This window comes from Lissotriton vulgaris, chromosome 3_1, assembly GCF_964263255.1.
Source record: "Lissotriton vulgaris chromosome 3_1, aLisVul1.2, whole genome shotgun sequence".
NCBI lineage: Eukaryota > Metazoa > Chordata > Amphibia > Caudata > Salamandridae > Lissotriton > Lissotriton vulgaris.
Window position 1 is genome coordinate 1,968,267,577 of NC_141689.1, and position 18,601 is coordinate 1,968,286,177.

Below are 18,601 nucleotides of genomic sequence, written 5' to 3' on the forward strand. Positions count from 1 at the left end.
CCTCAAAATGGACACCTGTCTTGAAAAGCATGAACTAGTCTCTTCTGAATAAAGGACTGCTTAGGAGTAGAGGGTCTGAATGACTGGGGAATTTTCCTTTCCTCTGCCGCCTTTTTAACCAAGTCATCCAGTTGTGGGGAGAACAACTTGTCACCATGGAAGGAAGGTTCAGAACCAAAGACTTTTGAAACTGATCACATTTCCACAATCTTTTACCATAAAAGGCAGCTAGCTGTAATGAATGCCCCTGACGCTGTAACTGAAGACTGCAGAGAATCAAAGAAGTGTCTGACTCACAGTGAGAGAATGGGTCCACATTAGCCAAATTCTCAAGTCAGATGTTTTTGATTTTGGCAATAGGCCTATGTTTGTCGGACGTCCTTCAAAAGGTTTTGAGTTGCGCATGTTGCATAAGTTGAGGCACATACGCAAAAGTTGGATGCAGGATACGCATCAGTGAACTCCCCACTTTTTTCAAATCTGTGTATCTGATAAAGGTATTTCCACCAATGGCATGTACAATGAAGAAGATATGCCTGCCACAATAATGTTCACTTTGGGAACTTGGGGACATTTCTCCTCATATTCTTTTTAGAGCACATTGACTAAAAAGAAAAAGTAGAACATTTATTTTGCTTATCTCCTTCTTTTCATTGTGAACCATGCCATCAAAGACCTCATGAACTGGAAGGTCATTGACTGGAGGAGCAATATTCTCAGAGAGAAAATTGTCTGCAGGGAGGTCCCTCTGTTCGAAACCAGTTATTTCTCTTTTGTGTTTCAGGAGCGCCTGAAGTTGTGCCCCCTAAAACTATTTCCCTCTACAGGTAAAATCAGTGTCATCCTCCTCATTATTGAACATTTAGTTGGGATAAGGCAGAATGTGACTGCCTATCAACCATGGCCTGAGGAGCAAGTTCGGAAAATTGTCAGAATATCCCACTCCTCTGCCACTGCCTATCTTAAAGTGCTAGACACTTGCTCCATTGTTACTTACACAATGCACTAGAGGCAGTGACTTCCTGATTCATGGGTTGCCTAGTATAGTGGCAACAAACAGACACTGAAGACATTGAGGTTTTTAGAAGTCTACTTTATTCTTTGCCAAGGAGTTATGGCAGCCACTAGGCCAACACCACTGGGTGACTGGTTTATTGTCAGATGTAAACACTCTGAAGCAGAACAAAGAATCACTTTATATTCTAACCTGAAGAGTCATAATACCTACATGTAAAACACTCTGCAGCAGAACACAGAATCGTTTAATATTCTATCCTGGACAGTCATAACACCTAGCTACAGTTATAATACTTAGCAATCATAATCACATCACATGATACCATGATCAATCTAATGCCACCTAGTACTCACGTGCAAAGGATTGGTAGCCATCACAGTAGTAGACAATGTCAGAGGAAAGAGTTCCCAGCTTAAAGCCTCTCCTCTTAATGAGAGAAAAAAACACCCCTCTCCCACTATAATACCTGGGTGAGGAAGGGAAGAACAAAAGGGGCATATTCACAAGGAGCTATAGCCGAATTAATGGCACGTTATTGAAGCCAAAGTCGTGATAAATTTACGCCACCATTCACAAGCTGGTGCTAACATCCCACAGCACCAGTTTTCCCGTGATAGCAGCCACAAAAAACATCGCCACAGAGGACCCCTGCAACTATTGCTAATAAAATGAAGAGTAGGCGTTCCCGTGACAAAACCCACGACAACACCAGACCTCAACATTGACAACGACCAGCCAGATCAGCAATAAGAACACAAAACACGCGAAGAGGCGCATTAGCAGCAGGAAATTTACACCTGCTCTGACCTGGTGTAAATTGGACCACAGACTGTACCACAAAAGGGAGCACAGCCCATATCCACACCTGAAGACAAACAGATACCATAGAGCAACTGAACATGCAGCACGAACACTCAAGAGGGCCACAACATACACCAACACCACACCCAGGGCCACCCCTCCCTAGCACCCTCCCGACCAAAGACATACCACATCAGCTACACCAAAACATGTACGAAATAGTCCGCCTGATGTCGCACAATCACAATTTGTGATATGCATGTGTCATCACAGAAATGAGCATCACACATTCACTTTTCAAAGCAAACAATGAAACTTTATTGAAATTAACATAGAACTCAAATGAAGACACATGGCGGCTTCCCGTGACACAATCCACAAGACAAAAAACATGATGGGAAGGTGTGTCCTGTGCACATCAATGGACACAGAGAGAGCAAAGGAGAGAGAGAGAGAAGAAGAGAGGGTAGAGAGAGAGAGAAGAGAGGAGGAGAGAGAGAGAAGGGAGGGGGAGAGATAGAGAGAAGAGTGGGGAGAGAGAGAGGGAAGAGGAGAGGGGAAGCAAGAGAGAGTGCGAGGGAGAGCAAGAGAGAAGAGGAGAGGGAGAGAGAGAGAGAAGAGGAGAGGGAGAGAGAGAGAGAGGAGAAGAGAGAGGAGAGAGAGAGGAGAAGAGAGGGGAGAGAGCGAGAGAGAAGAGAGGGGAAGAGAGAGAAAGAAAGAGAAGAGGAGAGGGGGATAGAGAGAGGAGAGGGGAGAGAGAGAGAGAGAAGAGGAGAGGGGGGAGAGAGAGGAAGAGAGAGAAAAGAGGAGAGGGCGAGAGAGAGAGAGAAGAGGAGGGGGGAGAGAAGAGGAAAAGGTTAGAGAGAGAGCGAGATGACCCTACGCACCCAGGCCACACTGCTCACCTGCTGCCACCGGTGTATCTCCAACAACTTGCCGGTACGTATAAGAGTACACCAGGTCATACATCTGAGACAGAGCTGTGAACTGAAACAGAGTCCGGAGACATGACTGGCACAGTACACACACTTGCACAAGATAACATCGCCCGCCGACCCACCCATGCACACCCAGGCAGAGGCATCCCAGCCCCTCCCACCGCACATCAGAGCATGCCCGCCCATGCACACTCGGGCTTCACTGCTCGCCTTCCACCACCAGTGTGTAGACTGCAGGTCCCACCACGTGCCACTGCAAGCCACATTCTGGCTCCCGCGGACATGGCACCCTCCATACCATGCAGCCATGCTGTGCAGGCCACCAGGTCTCACGTTTGGTGCTGGATCTCGATTACACCATGGAATGGGACATACCAGGGCACCAGGCAACATTGCAGCCTGCACAGCTGCTGAGCCAAATGGGTGCCACTAACTCTGTGATCCCTGAAGCGAAGCCACATGGTGGTTAGGTATGGGCGGAAAATCCGTTCGCAATCCGCGAGATTCGCGAATCTCCCGCAAAATCCGCAAATCCGCGAGCAGCGGATTTTGCTCGCACTGCTCGCACTGTTCGCGTGAGTTTGCGCCCCGCGAATAAGTGCAAAATTGCAGAAATACGATCTTAGCAAAACTGAAAGTAACTACTTACCAGGTTCAAAAGTTCAGGCTCATCATTAGTAGCCATTTCCTGTAGTGCTTCCTGAGGGGCCCCTCCAGAGTTCAGTTGCCAGTTGAAACTATTATGTGACCCTGCTCTGAACCTCAGAATAGTTACACATATGCCACAAAGGTCCTGAATTACAGCTAAGGGAGACAAGCAGGAGCCAGGCTGGAAGTTAAAATCCATTAATCAGCCCATAATTCATTATTGTCAGTTGGGGCAGGGCAGGTGTTGTAACTAATTTTGCAACAATGAAAGCACTTAGCAAGAGCAAAAGATCACTAATCAGGGCGCACTAAGGAAGCAGGTGCCAGCTAAAAAAATATTCTGTGACACATTAATCAGCCCCAAATTAATTCAGGTCACTTGAGGCAGGGAAGGTGTGCTTTGCTTTGCCGAAAATAATGTACACTGGACAACCAGAGGGTGTGGTGATGAAACAGAGGGTGGCATGGGTGGGCCAGAGGGTGGCATGAGTAGTCAGAGAGTGGCAGTGGTGACAGAGAGTGGCAGTGATGAAGAAGAGTGTCCCAAACAGGCTGGACACGTAGAAACAACAAGTTCGCAAAACTTGCAACCCGACAGGTAAGTTCGCAAATTGCGAAATTGTAAAAACCCTCGCGAACTGGCAGAAACACGGGCGAACACAAAAAAAAAAAAAATCCGCAAATTTGCGGGAATTCGCGGATTTTGCGGATTGCGAGTTCGCAAATCCGCAAAATTCGCGAATGCGAGATCCGCAAAATTCGCCCATGCTTAATGGTGGTAGGCCCGCACAGCCCGCTGGGGCGGCCTACACTGCTGTCCAGTAAGGCATACTAATCCTGAGCAGTCTGGACCGCCGAGATGGGCCATCATCGCAGGCTGCACACCTGCTCAGCAGCTGAAGGTGCCAATGACTCAGTGCACCCTAAGTCACGGTCCTATGGCGGGGTGCCTGTGCTGGCTGCAATGCACCGTGTGCCACAAACCCTGTTCACCCCAGTCAGCACGACATGGTGGTAGGCCCTTGCCGATCTTAAGGCCTCGGGTCCATCATCCAGTCACCACCGGCAGAGGAGTATGTGATGTTGTCGGCCCCTTATATTTGCAGGTTCGCATGGCCTGTGATGCCTGTGCTGGGTGGGTGCGGTGTACGTGCAAATCTGATCTCAGGGAGTGGCTGTAACATGCTGACAACTAGACTAGTGACCTGCACAACACCAGCGAGTACCGCTGCGATGGGTAGCAATGAGGCCCCCCTGGGAGCATGAGCGGAGTGGTCTGGCCTGCCGTATGCCGGAGCAGCGGAGGGCTTGCAAAAATGACTCTTGGGTCCTGGGAGTTGTTCAGTCCATGTCCGGACAAGAAAGTGGCCTGTGCGTGTGTCCCTGCTGTGGTGTCCATGGGACCCTTGCATACATCACTATGTAGCATCCTTTCACTGGCATCCCACAGGATGAGCCTAAGTGACGCAAGGGAAATCACTGTTCCTACATTCATCCACACTTACATACATGAATAATGAAAGACATGACACAGCAGTGCGTCACTGGATGTTTATTGCACATCCAGTGAAGTTCCGCAGCTGGAGTGGTACTGGGTACTGTCAAATACACCACACCATTAGGCCCATAGAGGGCCAGCCAGAGTCCATCTGTGGAAGACAAGTACTGTGGAAGATGAGGTGTGCAGTCCGCAGTCTGGTCGCTGCGTCATTGGTCATCAAACAGGATGTGGCGGTCCATGTCGCTGTCCAAGGTGAGTACATCTGAGTGAATCGGGGGTCAGTGGAAGGTCATGAGGTCATATGCGGGACCAACCAGGAACAGGCCAGATGGTGGAAATAAATGCTACTGAGCCCTTCTGATCACAATCCCATCCACGTCCTCATCCCCGGATGTGTGCCCTGCCACACCGGCGGGTGTTGCTGTACCAGCTGGGGCACTGTGTGCCAATGACACCTCAGGTGCTGGAAGTGGATTGTTGGCCGCATTGTGTGGCACTGTAACATCAGGTGCTTGAGTGGTTGGCCTGCCGCACAGGGAGGCATGGGCACACCAGGGGGCAGCAGCAGTGAACATCACCACGCCTTTTGGCAGCAATGCCATGATGAGGATCTGCAAGGCATGGTAGATCCCAGCTACATTCCACTGATGTGCATCCTTTCTGTCTCCATCCGCACCCTGTCCTCCATGAGCCTCCGAGTGTGTGCCGGCTCATGGCTGGTTATTCTCTCTGTGTCATGACTCCAGCAATGTCAGTCAGGGCTCGTTGGAGACTAAGGACCGGGGCTACACACACCAAAGGATGGCGTCAAGTTTGGTTGACATATTGCCGAAGCCCAAATGCACCTGCTCTGCGGTCTCCCTCTGGCAGTCGGTCAGAAAACACACGATTGATGATTACAATCGCTGTGACTATAGAAACTCCCCTCCGGAGTATCATTTTATGCCCTGGCTCCTCGGCAGCTGGTATAAGTGAAGTGGGTTGCCTGAGGTTAACATAGAACAGAGTGTCCAACAGTGGTGCGGCAACAAGGTGTGTAGCCCTGACGAATCTGCCAAAGATATTGAGGCAGAGAAACATGTTGGCGATAGGTAATGGTATGCGAGGATAGCTACCAGCCTTTTTAATTCAACAGTGCACACCAAGTTTCTATTAATAAATTTGCGGATAGGTGTGCCTGCTGATTTTAATCACTCTTTGCTTGTCACATGCAGATTGGATCTGCTACACGTTCTTTTTAACGTTTTGGTTTGTTGTTTGGACACACTTTTTCTTTTTGAACTGAATGACGACCAGTGATGAGAAAGGGGCCCAGTCTGGAGATTACATGCCAGTTGCCCGAGGGTGGTGTTCCCGTGAGGAGTCATTCGGGTCTTCAAATTTTTTTTGCAGAAATGTGTCTGCTTCCAATTTTATGTGGTGGATATTTGGCACTGATCTAGGTTTCAGACACTTGTTTGTTTATTGTTTTATGTGACTGTCAAGAATGGCTGGCCAATAGGTTCTCTTTTTAACTATTCAAATAACATTGGACGTATTGCAGTTAATTCCCCCGAAGAAAAAGATGGTATATAGGGGAGTGTGACAGTGATCAGGATTATGTGACTGGTTTGTTATAAAAGTTATAAAATTTACTGACATATTTTACGTCCAAAGTTTTTTGTTGTTGATGGTTTTTGAGTGGAGGGCAACCCTGTCCGTTTCTTTTCCCTCTGAGCTCCTTTTGTGATAGACAGATAACATCTACCATTAATTGATGCACCAAAAGAAACAAGAGGCTGATAAAAGAAGAATATGGAACAATGTAAAAATGTGTAGCAATGGATCATGTAACTTCGACGGCCCTGCCAAATGAATATTTTTATCATACCTTCTAAGATAGTGAAATAATACTACCATTGTTGACTATCCCACACTTTTAAACCAAACTATAATAAGTGAAAAGCAGTAAATAATGTACACACTACATTTCGAGTGCTATTTTTTCTCAAAATGAATATTGATAGAAAATGTAACAGAATTATTTGTAATGGGAATTAAACAGATTTTTTAAGCTATTATTCATAATTACTTCATTTAAAGAATATTGAAAGTAAAATGTCATGTTAATTGAATTCTCTGGAATCTGGCTTCATGGGAAATTGAAATATATAATTGATGGACTTTAGGGCCAGCCTTTAGAGATTATTAAAATCGCTTTCATGCAGAACTAATTTAAAATATTAATGTCATTGACCGACAGAGATACAGTACATATCATGTAGAAGATGCTTTGCATATCAAATTTGCAGAGTTCAACCATGAATTATAAAGCCAGTTCCAGAGACATGAAATTAATTGTACTCGTATGCACTGTATTGCCTACAACTACTGTACTAGAAATCATTAGTGTATGTTGGTTCCATAAATTATTCAACTTATATGGCTTACAGATCCAGAATACATTAGATGGAATGTAAATAAATACTCTTTACAACATGTTAATCAAAAAGATGAAATTGCAGATGCAACGCACATCAACATTTTTATAGGACAGTTCACGATGAAGGTACCGTGGCATCATACAAATTGTGGACGTAAAATTAAATGGATGCTTTTCGTTTGTAAGACTTGTTATTCATTATGTTTGGAAAGAGTAATTAATCCAGTTCCTGTAAATGATACTTGACTTGCATGATCTTTGCACATATGCAATTGAAACAGTGCCTCATTGGTCAACTTGCTTCACAATGGATACCGGTTTCTGAAGCTTACACCAAGTGCAAGCAGTTTTACTGATAATAGGGTGCCCAATTCTGCCTAATGTGGACGATGACTAGGGAACATTGAGAGCATATTATTTAGTGGAGATGTGCTTAGAGATGCCGTCTGTCCACTGCACTTCATTTAGCCAAGGGCCGTCCATACGAAGGAGAGCACTCAAAGCTGACCGGTTACACATCTATTGTCTGTCGGCATTAGTAAATCTTACATGGCTATGTTCAGAAAGTGAACACCATGCCCATACATCTTTTTGTTTTAAATCCTCACTTGGCTTGTTACTTACAGAATTGTCTTTTCTTGATATCTCTTACTTGACACAGTCCTTTTTTTTCTTTTCCTAAAGCCGACCGAAGACCTTTTCATGTTATAGTTCCACAATTCCAATGGTTGTTAGCCCTTCTTTGATTTTTACATAGACTTCTTACTCATAATCTATGCCAATTTACTTCTTTCCCTCCTCCTTTGAACATCTGTGCCCTTATCTTCTCAGCATCTGATTTGCCCTTGTGCAGCCTAACCTGACCTTGGCTGACATATAATGTCATCCTCTTTTACAATCACACTAGGTGATAATGAAAGATATCCAACTGGACTACTAACGATCAATACAGGGTGACAATAACATAACTCATTTATCCACTAAGATAAACTTACACCACTCACATGGATGGAGAGAAGAGCACCATGTCCTTCCACTCACAAGTGTAATGGGAGTCAGTTCATTAATAAATTTTGGAGGAGTGTCCCATGCCTATTCATACAATGGTCAAATGTGTGCAGAAATCTTGTGCATACTGACCATCCTTTCACACCATGTAGATCTCCTTTGCGAATGAGAACAATATGCAGATCTCTTTTGTGAACTTACTTACACACTGCACATCTCATATTTGTGAATGTTCTTTTTAAATCAGACCCTTGTGACTTGTATTTTTTTGAAAATAGAGTCTGGAGGTCATGTCTGATGATAAACTGTAGAAGATCGTGTAAGTGATGTAATGTTTTGTCCAGGCATAGCATAGGTATAGCAACATGTTTTTACTGTATTCTAGCCATGGTAGGATTGCCTCTTCGATGTCTGTGCAGTGTTGGTGGTGTGAGACCCCATTCAGGGACGATAAGGAAGACAGATCTATTGGCCCTTAACTATGGCGGTCAAGGTAATTTGCCACTTGTCTTCTGGTGTCCATCCTACTTTGGTTCTGTATACTAGACAAAGAACAATGGGGCATATTATCAAGAACGGCATTAAAAATTATCACTGCTTTAGCAGCAGAAAACTGCCACTAAAGCTGCGATAATGGGCTTGATAATATGCCCTTGAGAATTCCAATAGAAGTCCATGTTCTGGTGTGAACGTGGGCTTCTATTGGAATTCTCCAGGGCATATTATCAAGCCCATTATCGCCACTTTAGCTGCAGTTTTTGCCGCTAAAGTGGTGATAATTTTATCGCCGTTCTTGATAACATGCCCCAAAGGTTTCCTCACCTTGATTCTCATTAGAGTAAGGGTGAGCATTCACAGAGGTAGTGTAGGAGGGTATAGCTCAGAACTCAAAAGATAACCAACAGTCTGAATAAAGTATAGTCCAGATATTGCTAATCTTTCAAGCAAAGGAAAGTGCTATAAGCACACCACAAATTTGAGGATTTTGAGCACTAATCAAAGCTTTTTATGAACCAAGCATGTCACTGGGTTCCGCTGCCTTACTATTTGGCTCAGTTGAGTAGTTTTTATCCCATTGGTCTTGAGGTTTGAGAGTTGTTTTCTACAGTAAAATCTGGATCCCCTGAGGATCCACGTCCTTCACATGTATTTTCATCTTTTGCTTCACTTCTGGAGCCTTATTTCACTGACCTTTTGTATTTGTCATTGAATATGGTTAAGGTGCCAAAGCTCTGGAAGCTTGCATATATTTCCCCTATTTAAAAAAAACACTTTCAACAGATCTTTCTATCTTTTTTAATTACTGCCCAAACTCATGGTCAGAGTTTCCAGTTGAAATAATGGATCAATTGATAAGCAAGCAGCTCTCTCATTATTTCGAGACTAAGCATATGCTGGACCCCTTCCATTCAGGGTCTAGGTCTGCTCACAGCACTAAACAACTTTCATGGCAGTCATCAATACCATTAGGACCAGCTTAAATGAAGGCAAATCAGAGGTGCTTCTTTTGCTTGACATGTCGGCAGCAATGGACACAGTGTCACCTGCAATCTTGATAGGCTGTACAACATTGCGGTGCATGCACAGGCTTTGCCTAGTTAAGAAGTTTTTGCTGGGGAGATCTCATGCAATGATTATGCCCCCTTTAAAATCCAAGATTCTTCATAATTCTTGTGCCCCAAGAACCCAGCGCTCTTTAACATCTATGTGGCTCCCATTGCAAAGGTTGTTGGGACCTTTGCCTTTGAAAATACTTCTTATGCTGATGAAACCCAATTGGTGAAATTAATTATTTAGGCAAAACCTGAAAAGGCTCGGTTTGGGACCTGTATGTGTGTGGTAGCTTCATGGATGAAGCAAGATTGACTTCAACTTAATGGGGCAAAGCTAAGCTCGCGTGGTCAGAGGATTGGTGGTCTCTGGGCCTTGAAAGCCCCTCTGACTTGAAAGGTTTGCAAAAACTCTTGGGGGCAGATTTACAAGCCCCTTGCACCTCTTATGCGCGCTGTTGCGTCACTTTCGTGACACAGCGGCGGCTCAAAAGATGCGCCATGGTGCGGGCAGTGCTTTAAATGGGGAAAAAAAATTGCAGGTACTCATCAAATTGAGCTGTGACCTGGGGGCGTGGCAAGAAGGTGGGGCTAGGAGGCAGGACTTATGTCACTTTAAAGGGCGCAAGAATTTTTGGGGGTGTGAATAATGACAAATTGCTCCAATCTGTAATATATTGTTGATACCCTTGCATGTATTAAAGATACTTTTAACATTCTCTTTCAAATCACCAGAGGTCTGAATCCACACTGCCTAAGGTCATAGGTACGGTCAACACAGTTTAGAGGACAGGACCGGCCCATTTAAAGCACTGGATGCGGTGCTACCCTTTGCCTAAACCTCATAAATGAGACCCCTAATTCTTACAGTGCATATACATCTATTACACAGGAGGAGTTGGACAAAGTCAAAAACCTTCGACCAAGTCAGAGTTTCTCTGAAGTACTTGTGAAGTGATAAGTTAAGTATCTTTGTTTCCATCCTCTGTATTGGCATCTAGATGCTGGCCAAGATGACAGTTGAAAAAAAGAAGGGGCGAAGAACCTTTAAATCAAGCCTTTGTTTATATCCAGCTGGAAGTAGAAGTGAAGGAAGCTCCCCTGCTGGCCACAAGTTGCTGCATGGAGCAAAATGTAAACAACGTGTGGGCACTGCTGAATTGTGTCCTGGTGTTGGAAAATGACACCAGGACAAATTCAGAATATTTCCCTGGGTCGGCCGGATCCCAGATCTGGCCCGGAAATAGCTGCTTGAACTGGGATCCGGTGCGACACCCCTCACCCTCTACTGCTCTCAGAAGGATACACCATGCTGATCGAGTAAGGAAGGCCACCTCACCTGAAGAAAGTGGCAAAGACAACACTCCATTGCGTCTGCTGAAATGCCATGCATTTTTTCTCCCCCACCCTTTGCAAGTCACTTTTATAAAAAAATAAAAAAATGTACAAAAAAAGACAATGATAATAAAGCAAGTCTACTACACTTTCATGCGGATCATGACGATTTTTTTTTTTTTACAAAACGACTAACACTCGGGAGAGACTGCGCCTCTCCTTCCACCCTTACTTCTCATCTTTGATCCTGTGCGTCAGGGGCAGTTAGTTTGATGACATTTTACGGGTAAGACACGTTTTGGGCCTTGAAATGTACCCTCAGCCCTGCTAGTTTGCCGGTGACAGTGGTTCATTAAGTAAGTTCCCTCTATTTCTAGTGCAATTGCTTCTTGGAGATCTATAGAACGGGCACGCCCTCTCACGGACAGGACCTGGGAAGGGCAATGTAAAGGTCATTGTCCATCATGACCCCAGAGTCAAACACTTGCAGTCCATGCATCGCAGGACTGAAGCGAGAGGCACGCGTCTATTATCTGCATTTGATTGTGCCACTGACTATAAAGCTGAAAGGGATAACCCCCATGTTTTCCGGTTTGTTTTTAGTAAAAATGCAGTCTAATAACAGTACCGCCTTTGATGTGCAGTCTCTGAGCGCTTCTGCCCTTCAGCAATGTGTACATGTTTGTAGTAAAAAGATGTCAGATGGGTGTTTAGCTTAGGTGTGTGGCAGTGGGGAGAAGCCAAAACGGAGTCAGGCGCGTGAATACTGTTCCTATTGTGAAGTGCCCTGACACCTTCGGGTAACGTTTGCGCTATATAAAATGGCTTAAAATAAATAAAAAATACCTGTGGAGTTGGTGAAGAGGGTTCCTCGCTGGGTCTGACTTGCGATGGTGCTCTTCTTCCGTGTGATCCCGTGGCTCTGCTTTCCGTCCTGACCTGTGGAACCGAAATGGAAAACCAGCCTAAACTGGCCATTTTAAAGGGCTTCCCGATACTTCGCGCCAAACAGCTGCCTGGCGGGTGACGTCAGACGTTGTTTGGCAGTTCCACCTCACTACCAGTGTGTAACCGGTGTGAAATGCCCATCATTTGAGCATGTGTCACAGTGTAAAAATGTGACGCATGCTCACTAGACCTGAGATGCTGACCTAGTTAAATGAGTACTGGTACTATCCTTTTGTAAGGAAAAAGTATTGGTACTCTCGGGGTGAAAAAAAAAGTGCCAGTACTCAGTACCGGTGAGTACCGGCCCATTCAAAGCACTTGGTGCGGGGTATTAACAGCGTGACGCATCTGGGAGATGCGTCACGTTGTAAAGCCCTGCACCATAAGGAGGCGTTCCTGCGCATGGGGGGGGGGGGGGCGTTCCTGCGCAGGAAAGCCTCCTAAAAGTGGCTGAGTGAAATCTACAAGATTTCACTCAGTCACTTTTAGGCCAATGCTGCGTCAAAGCCCTGTGCCTGCTTGAAGCAGGCGTAAGGCTTGAGGCAGCATTGAAAGAATAGGCCCCCAAGAGCATTGCTGGAGCTGCGTCGCGCTTGTGTCACAACTCCAGTAATGCGCCGCTTTTACGGCACAGATGCGTGACGCATCTGTGCCGTTTTGGCCCCATGGTGCGCCGCATTGTAAATGGGGCGCATCATGGCTGGCGGAGCTGCGGCGCACAATTACTTGCAATTCAATTCAATTCAAAAGTGCTTTATTCGAGTAATTACTCATAAAAGCAAGACATACAGACATATTAAAAAACGAATAAATATACAAGTAGTCAGAAATTACAAAGCACTTACAAATCCATAAAAACAATTATACAAAGATAAACCACAATATTAATAAGCAAGTAAGAAGGTGTAAAAGTTCGTTATTGAAAACTTATTTTTAGATGACCAATAAGTTAAAAACATTAATATACGTTTCATGGAGACACTGGTGCAATACATGCTAATTTGCAGGGATGCGCCAGTAATTGTAAATCTGCCCCTTGGTATTTTACTGGATGACAGATTGTCTATGGCTAACCGCGTCAGTGTAATTTTTGGTTCCTATTTTGACATCTTTCACCTGCTCAGGAAACTTTTTTCCAGGCTTCCTTTCAATTGCAGACAGACCGTTATGCAGGCTCTGATAACCAGTTGTCTGGATTATGATAACACTCTCTTGGTTGCAAACAAATCATGAATGCAGGTGCTGGATCCGAGCACAGCAGCCCGACTGATTTATCATCTCCCCTCGAGGACGCCTTCAGTGCTGCTGTTGAGAGCATTACATTAGCTTCCTTTTAGGAAGCGATGTATTTTTTAACTTCTCAGGCATGCCCTTAAAGCTCTGCATGGGATAGCCTCCACCTATCTCCGTTCCAGATTTGGGTTTTACCATCTGGCTAGAGTTATTAGATTATTGGATACCAATCTTGCTACTGTACATTGCATTCAATCAGTTAGAAATAGGGGCCGATCTGTTTCTAACCTCGCTCCACTTCACTTCAACAGGTTGTTGACTGAAATTCACACTTGTCAAAATGTTCTGGCTGACTGGCATGCCAACTTTTCTGTTCTTAATGCTTAAGGCTTGTGCCAGTATACTCCTTATTAACAGACGTGTTGTGCTATACTAAGTACCCTACAAAAAAATGAACGGCAAGACAGTAATCCCTTGTGAGCAGGGGTATAAACTTAAAATAAAAAGGTTAACTGCCAACAAGGGAATTATTTATATTGTAATTTGAAAGAAATTTACATGAATTATCAGCCCACCTAGTGACAGGAGAAACTAAATCAAAGCAAGACTGTAAACAATATTGATGAAGGAATTAATCCTAATGAACATGCACTCACCAAGTTTAAAATTGGAACAGATTTTTGTATTCATTATATACTGTTCAGGAGAGACAGGCTGATCCTTGCATTAGCGGCTCTGGTTAGCAGGTAAATGCTGCGAAGTGAACCATTCCTTTTTAAAATAATCTACTTGAAGTTTTAGCGAGACTGTGGTTTTAAAAAAGTTTTTATTGTTGAAATTACCTGATTATTTGCTTACTTGCACTGTTGGGGGAAAGGAGCTATGGGGCATATTATCAAGGGGGTTTATCTCCGCTTTTTTGGCTTTAAAAGCCAAGAAAGCGGAGATAAAATGATCTCCCTATTACCTAGCTGTCGCTAACACCAGTTAGCGACAGCTAGTAGGAGATAGCGACTATCTTGGGCCCCACTTTGCATGTCAGTGATATTTATCACTAATGACATGCAAAGTGGGCGTGCCAAGATGTTAGCGACTGAAAACAGTCGCTAACATCGCTATCTACTATTACCAACTTTTGGAGATATTCGCGCTAAGCGGGAATATCTCCAAAAGCTAACACCTGCCCTGAGCAGTCCTTAGCCATGTTATCCAATGGGAGGTGGATAACATGGCTAAGAGCATTAGCTCGGTAATGCATGAATATCGCTGACTTTTCAGCGATATTCATGCATTGCGGCGATTTATATCGCATTTGCGATAAACCTTGGTAATACCAAAGTTTATTTGCGGTAAAAATCGCAGCACCTCTGTGGTAAATTTTTGTCTCTAACCAAGCAATAGCGATAATTATCGCTATTGCTTGGTAATATGCCCCTATGTTCGATGCTCCGGGGGACTACACTTGCTCATTTGCACACACGCTGAGTAGGGAACTTTGTTTAATGCTCCGGGGGGACCTCAGGCGGAATTCCTCACTACGGAGGCAGCAGTCTAGTAGCGACGGCCTCCACGCTTACCACTCCTGTTAAGGAGCGGGTGACCCGCTGCGCAGCGAGACAGGCTAATCCTTGCATTATTTGCTTACTTGCACTGTTGGGGGAATGGAGCTCATTTGCACACTTGCTGAGTAGGGAGCTTTGTTTCATGCTCCAGGGGACCTCAGACGGAATTCCTCACTGCGGAGGCGACAGTCTAGTAGCGACGGCCTCCACGCTCACCACTCCTTTTTAGGAGCAGGTGATGTTTCCACGCACCGCTGGCGCTCGGAAGGCGTGCCTAAGGCATGCCCTTTCTGCGCCCGCCCGCGCCAGACCGGGACCAGGGAACAGGACCACTGGTTCTCCAACAACAGGTAAACTTCCCTACTCCTCCCATCAACTGCACCTTCTTAGAGAGTCTTTATCTTCTAAATGTCACCATTTAAGGCTGCCAGTTACTAGCTACGATAAATGTCCTCACTGTCCCTTTGAGTAGAGCTCTCCAACCACGACTCTAGCTCGAAAAATCCTCAATAAAAACCTTAAAATGTTACTTCTGAACTGCCGCTCATTACCGAAACACTGCATTGAACTTCGTCTACTTCTGGAGGAACACAACCTTGTTTCTTACTGATTCAGAAAAGGGGGTGGTGATGGACAGAGTATCTGAATTAAGCAGAACACTCGTACCCAGTCAACAGATCAGGGCTTGATCCATCACCGTTTTTTAACTCACTGCACCATCCCAGCTCAGAACCTGGCTACATGCAAATTAGTCTGTCCCTGGCCCAGTGCATCATGGGAACAGGGCAGACCAAACTACCAAGCCAATTCTTTTATTGGGAAGGAAACAAGCTTCCGGGGACCGGTTTCTGGCATTACAGCCGTCTTCGGCCCGGCTTGCTTGAATCCTGATGGTGCAATGAGCAAGGGACTCATGTCTGAGCATACCCTTCCATGCTTATGGTGGACAAAACGATTCAGAAAAGGGGGTGGTGATGGACAGAGTATCTGAATTAAACAGAGCACTCGTTACTAAATTGGCCCAATTGGCCACTTTAGTAGGGAGCTCCCAAAAATTATATTTAAACCGCCGAGCTCCTTTTCTAACTTTTCCGTGCTAGGTGATCTCAATATCCACTTTCACCTGACATCCTCACTCGATGCAGAGGCAGTAACAGATAACCTAGATGCTATGGCCTTAAGACAGGCCCCATCCACCAGAAAGGCCACCTTCTGGAGCCTCTTTTTTCTAACATCGACAGTCTTGTAGTGGAAGAGCACATTCCTTTGCCATGGTCAGATCATTATGGAGTCCCCTTTGTTTGGACCATACAGGAGGGTGGTCAGCCACGGAAAAGGGTAAAAACGTGGAACAGGACTGGGCTAAACTATCTTTTGATTCCTGGGCATCGACTCTGAACAATATGAAACTGGTTCTAGGGAGTGATCTGTAATCTGCCAGCAATAAAGTTAACTAATTGCTGGAGACACCATTAGACACCTGAATCCCAAAAAAGTGGACAACCAGCAAAGTGCAGAGTGCACCAAGGTACTCTCCCAAACTTAGGAAAATGAAACAATTATGTAAGCGCTTGGAGAGAAACTGGAGTAAGGATTTCTCCACTACGGAAAAACTAAATATATAGATGCCATGAGAGCCTACAGGACAGAAATTAGAACCACCCAATCTCTCTACTATGAAAAGAAAATCATCTCTGCTGCCAACTCCCCCCAGGAAATCTTTAAAATAACTAAGTCCCTTCTGAAACCGCCAGTACCCCCTTTACCCACAGAGGACAAAGGTGGATGATGTAAAAATTTGGCACTGTTCTTCTATAAGAAAATTGAAGATATTTAATCCACCTTTCCCACCCCCTAGTAGTACCAACATTGTCTGACCTGTCTGAGTATCCTTCCTAACTCCCTGTCCCATTATTGACTCAATCCCCCCATGGACATAAAAGCTCTAAAAATCTACTTTGCCCAATTGAAATCTGGCCCCCCATGTAATGTCGTTCCCCCCACCATCCTTAATCAAGTCTTCGATTCAATCGCCCCTGTCATCCTGGAACTTAATAATACCTCCTTTTCCTCAGGAACTGTTCCCTCTGACTGTAAACGGGCCATAGTCAGAGCCTTGTTGAAAACCAACCAAGGACCCTGAAGTCTTGGCGAATTATTGCCCAATCTCCCTTCTGCCTGGGATAACCAAAATAAGTGAATAATACATTAACTCTGTTCTCCCCACATTTCTTGAGCAAAACGATTGTTTGCACCCTTCACAAACTGGCTTTAGACCCAACCAAGGGACAGAAACTGCCTTACTAGTGGTGATCGAGGAGTCAAGGAGAATTCTGGATGCTGGAGGGTCTGCAGCTATCATACTACTTGACCTCAGTGCTGCCTTCGACATGGTCAACCACCAACTCCTAGTTGTAAGACTAAGAAAAAGCAGGGTGATGGGAATGCTTCTAAATTGGCTTGAGTCCTTCCTGACAGAAAGATCATTCTAGGTCTTTGAGATGCGGAGTGCCTCAGGGCTCTTCCCTGAGCCCCACGCTTTTTAATGTCTATATTCGCCCCCTGGCCGATGTGTTCAAGCCCTTTGGGGTTAGGATCATCACATACGCTAATGACACCCAGTTGATTGTGTCCCTTAATCCTTCGGAAAATAATAATACCAGCCTGGCAAATTGCTGGAAAAAGTGTCTGCCTAGATGGACAGCTCCTTTTTAAAATTGAATGCTGCTAAAATGGAGCTGATGTTTTTGGGCAAGCCCACCAACCTGGAGTGCAGCACTTTTTGGCTGAAGTGTCTAGGTTATATGCCTCACCCCAAAGACCATATTAAAAATCTTGGGGTTTGGTTCGACCACAACCTGAACTTTAGGGTACAGGCACGCAGGGTAGAAGGTACCTGTTATGGCATCCCCAAAATGATTAGAAAGATTCTACCCCTCTTGCCCTTTAGCGCCAGGAAACTGCTGGTACAAGCCTTGATTCTTTCTCGACTTGATTACGCTAATGTGATGCAGGCTCACAATTGTGATTCCGCTAAACCTTAGATTACCTCTCTACATTGGCTGCCGGTGGCCGAGAGAATCTAATTTAACGCACTGTGTATTGCCCACAAGTCTTTCTCGGATAGCGCTCCTCCGATTCTTTGTGCCATTATCCCCCGGTATCTTCCTAAAAGGTCACTGCGCTCTGAGAAGAAACATCTTGCAATTGTTCCCAGAGTTAATCGGGTGTGGAGTGGGTGCTGGCATTTCACCGCCGTTGCGGCGAGATGCTGGAACCAACTGCCAGACCCTATTTGCCTCGAGCCCAACCATCTACGGTTCCGCAAACATCTAAAGACTCTGCTGTTCCCCTGAATCTGCTGCTTTGCCTTCGATTTATACTTTGTCTTCAGCGCTGGGAGGCCTTTGGCAGCCATGCACTTTACAAGTGTATACTCACTCACTCACTCACTCACAAATCACATAATTCCACACCAACATAAAACTTGTAAATCAAGTAAAAAAATATTAAGACCAAGGATTAATGTTTGAAATGTCCACTCCAGGATGTTATCAATGTCTTTAAACCATATGTTTTGGGAAAATATTTGGTGAAGATCCAGAAGACTCCTTTAGAAAGAATTGGACATTTTAGT